Here is a 4,492-nt window from a genome sequence, read left to right as displayed (position 1 = left end):
AAAGTGTAAATATCTATTTTATATATATATTTTTGAATTGAGCTTTTTTTAATAGCGCAATATCCACTAAACCTGCTCAAAGCGCTTTACAAAGGGGTCCCTGACCAACAGCAACTTTCAACATGTAGGACGCGATATGACGCGATATTACAATTTTTTCGGACAGATACAACGCTGTTAACGGCCAGGTACTCATTTTACACCTGAGTAAAATAAGAGAATGTGAGTAAAGAGCCTTTTCCAAGGACTCAATCATGCACCGAGCGAGGCTCGAATCCAGGACCTTTCGATCTGAAAGCGCGTGATAAAGCACATAGTCACACTTATTTTATAACATAATCCACAAGCTAAATGAAAATTGTGAACTTTGATATTTAAATTTATCAAAAAAAACCCCACCAAAAACAATCAAAACAAACTAATCATAATTTAAGAGTCTTTTGTGGCCACAAAGAAAATTGAAAAATTCACATGAAAATTGAATGAATGATTGTATTTTATTTCATGATGCACAATATGTCGAATACACACTCTGTCGATATTTGATGAGAACTGACAATGATTACATTACCTATACCAGGAAACATCTGCCTTATTATGGTCAGTGTGATTTTAATTGAATGACACGTGCAAGAATGGACACTATAACAGGAGGAGGATGAGGAGGAGGAGGAGGAGCAGGAGGAGGAGGAGGAGGGGGATAAGAAGAAGAAGAAGAAGAAGAAGAAGAAGAAGAAGAAGAAGAAGAAGAAGAAGAAGAAGAAGAAGAAGAAGAAGAAGAAGAAGAAGAAGAAGAAAAAAAAAAAAAAAAAAGAAGAAGAAGAAGAAGAAGAAGAAGAAGAAGAAGAAGAAGAAGAAGAAGAAGAAGAAGAAGAAGAAGAAGAAGAAGAAGAAGAAGAAGAAGAAGAAGAGGTTAAGTAGTACTTTTCCCATTTTCTGCTTTTTACTTATGGCTTCAAACACTGCTCAGTGCTGTTATGTGTATCGGTGTGTTTTAGCAAAAACAATGAATAAAATGAGAATGAAAAAGTTGAAGAATGACATGAAAACAACAATAAAACCATTCGCTCATCATCCATTCGTCTCCAGCTTATTCATACAAGTACTTCGAATTGGATATCCGGAAACAATTTACACAGCAGTATAACACGTAAACAAAAACAACAAAAAATAATGATCATTATACTATAGTCTAGTAACGTTGGAAGCAAATTATTGTCCGTTAGACAAGTCGTTGTATGCTTCTTTCGTTTTGTTGTTTATGTTGTTTTTATTTTTAATTTTTTTTTTTTGCCTATATTGACCTTATTACCAAACGTTTTAATGAAGTTATCACAAACTGGCTTGACAAATCAAAACATGGCGCGCGAGCATGTCTAAACAGTTCCGGTTCCTGTGGGGCGGGCGTTGTTCCTGTTCATCATTTGTGACAATAACAATCCTTGGCCCATGTCTTTCATTTTATCACTGCCTGAAGCCAACATAAAGAGAGGCATGCCGCCTCCAGCTTGACTTCCCAGAGACTGGGACATCTGAGGGTTCATCATCATCATCATCCACATCCACAAGTTATCGTTAAAAAGGAAGGCTGATTAGAAAAGAAAATGAAAAAAAAATAGTAAGAACTGTCAAATTTATCATCAACAGTGTAATCCTCTTCTTCTTCTTCTTCTTCTTCTTCTTCATCTTCTTCTTCTTCTTCTTCTTCTTCTTCTTCTTCTTCTTCTTCTTCTTCTTCTCCTCCTCCTCCTCCTCCTCCTCCTCCTCCTCCTCCTCCTCCTCCTCATCATCATCAACATCATCAACATCATCAACATCATTATCATCAACATCATCATCAGTAGCATCATTATTTTTATTTTCTCTCATATCTGATAGTTGAGATAAAAGCATGAGATAAAACTAAAAGTAAAAGGAACGGAACGAAAGAATAGAAAAAGAGAGAAAACATAATATGGCTTCACGATAGAGGACAGATATATACGTATACATTACAGAGCATCCCAATACAATATTATTATGCTGGGATGAATTTAATCAGAGAAATCGAACTTTAAGCTTATTTTTTTTTCAAATTTGAGTATAAATTTGCCTTTAATACTGGGATGATCTTGTGTCTTTACTATCGAAAGTCGTAAATTTTATCTTTTCTAATTCATTTCTTTAATGATTTTTGATGCAACCGTCGATAAGCTATTTTTTCTACCTCCGTCTTCCCTGTCTATAATTAATTATCCTAATTTTTAACGTGGTTCTTCATCCATTTCCTGCATTGACAGTGATTTATTTTGTCAGCATTTATGTACAGTTGGTGTTCCGTTAAAACTTCTTGGACGTCATTGACATTGACGAGGCCAATAAAATCACATCGTCACCATATGCAATTTCCATGGAGAGTTCGCTTTCAATTTTGAGTATAAATTTGCCTTTAATACTGGGATGATCTTGTGTCTTTACTATCGAAAGTCGTAAATTTTATCTTTTCTAATTCATTTCTTTAATGATTTTTGATGCAACCGTCGATAAGCTATTTTTTCTACCTCCGTCTTCCCTGTCTCTAATTAATTATCCTATTTTTTACGTGGTTCTTCATCCATTTCCTGCATTGACAGTGATTTATTTTGTCAGCATTTATGTACAGTTGGTGTTCCGTTAAAACTTCTTGGACGCCATTGACATTGACGAGGCCAATAAAATCACATCGTCACCATATGCAATTTCCATGGAGAGTTCGCTTTCAATTTGTAATATGGCTGAAGGTGAAGATTTATACATCTTTAAATAAAGCATTTTCTAGGTAGATGAAAGAGAACCGGACTAAAACTGTCACCCTGTGATGTACCGCTGTTGTTACGAAAGGATTGTTCTTCGGAGGCACCGATTAGTTGGACAATTATCCGGTTTTTACGTATCAGAACTCGGATTAGTCCAACCTTGTCTTCTAGAACTATTCCTTCCATAATCTTTAACACGGATTAGTGATGGATAGAATCAACGGCGGCTAGCTCATCTATTGCAATGATGACTGTTTCTATTTTATCTGAAAAGGATTTGGCAGCAAGATATTTATGGTTCCAAACTACATGTACAGTACTGATCCCCGTCCTGATTCATCTTTTATTGTGTGTCAGATAAAGGTCTGATTCTATCAGTGTGATTAGGGAGAACGACTTTCTGATTGCATTAAGCAGCGTAATTGATCTCAAATTCTTTAGAGTTCCTTTCGATTTGCCGGACTTTGGTAATGATTCAAATTCCCCGTTATTCATGTTTTGGTGACGTTCAAACGTTTACTAAAGATGTCCTCTATAATATGTTCATCCGATAGAAGTTCTTGTAATACTTACTTACTTACTTACTTATCCGAACCAGCGACCACCTGAGCTCTAGCCCTTCGGTCTTGTGCCATGACGTAGAAGTTAGACGTCTTTTGTAGTTGTTCCAGGTGACTATAAAGTGTGTTACTGATGCTTGGATTTGGTGGGAGGAATGTGCATCTCCGGTCTTCAAGAGGTTGACATTCAAGCAATGTGTTGACATAGGGGGCAGGAAGGGGATGTGTCTTTTGTAATTTTGCTTAAATGGTTGTTGAGCGGTATGTGTTGTGTTCTTAGTTGATAGATGATGCTTTGCTGGTGTCTTCTGAGCTCATTTAGGCAATCAGTCTTTACAGGAGTGGTCATATGGGAAAACATACATCTACCCGTGGTGCTCATTGCCCAACTGTTCATCCATTCTTCTCTCTTATTTGTTTTGATTATTTGTTTCGCTGTGTCTAAGGATACTGGAATTGATGGTTGTAAAAGTGTTGATCCGAGTCTGGCTAGTCTGTCTGCATTGTCATTTCCTGGTATATTTGAATGTCCCGGTATCCACTGGAGAGATAAGTCTACTCTGTGTAATGTAAGGAATTCATCAAGTTGAGATCTTAAACTATTGAAGGTTGAGGAGAGTTTATCTAAATCTAGAGTTTGGAGAACCGATTTGGAGTCTGTGAAGATGACAGTGTTTTGAAATTTTGAAGGGTTTAGCTGAAAAACAGAAGAGAGGTGTCGCAGTGAGGCTTTATTGCAACTGCCTCTGCCTCGTAGTTCGAGCAGGAGCTTCCGCAAGAATTGTGGATTTTATCACAGGTTTTATCTGGGTATTCTACTACAAACCCATACCCAGCATTTTTAGTTCCATTGTGGGCAGATCCATCTGTGTTAACATGTATCCAGTTGGCTGGGTATTCTTGTATTGTCTTCATTGCTAATGTTTGTATGTCTGATTTGTTTTTATTTCTTGTTGTTTCTTCTATGAGGTTTGTCTTTATTTTTGGAAGTTTTAATTCGGCGTATGGAGGTTTTTGACTGATTAAAATAGATTTTTCTCTGTTTTCTGGGAGTCTGTGTCTTTCATTCAAGTTGTTAGCAATCAATTTTTGTTTTAATCTTGTCCTTGGTTTCCATTTCTCTGCCAGATTTCTGTTTGGATGGTTTTCCACTTTTCG

At 36.6% G+C, this 4,492-nt stretch overlaps 1 long non-coding RNA gene across 2 annotated transcripts in view; it reads right to left on the bottom strand.

Moving 5' to 3' along the window:
- Nucleotides 1-478: 478 nt before the first annotated feature.
- LOC144964340 (uncharacterized) overlaps nt 479-4,492 on the bottom strand; it is a 13,726-nt gene continuing 9,712 nt past the window's right edge. For both annotated transcript variants that reach the window (XR_013643813.1, XR_013643812.1), the window contains exon 3: nt 479-1,588. This is a non-coding gene — a long non-coding RNA (uncharacterized LOC144964340). The remainder of the gene's footprint in view (nt 1,589-4,492) is intronic.

The sequence above is a fragment of the Berghia stephanieae genome, chromosome 2, assembly GCF_034508935.2.
Source record: "Berghia stephanieae isolate SIO BIC M18660-M18661 chromosome 2, UCSD_Bste_1.3, whole genome shotgun sequence".
NCBI lineage: Eukaryota > Metazoa > Mollusca > Gastropoda > Nudibranchia > Aeolidiidae > Berghia > Berghia stephanieae.
This window is presented reverse-complemented; position numbering and strand designations above follow the sequence as displayed.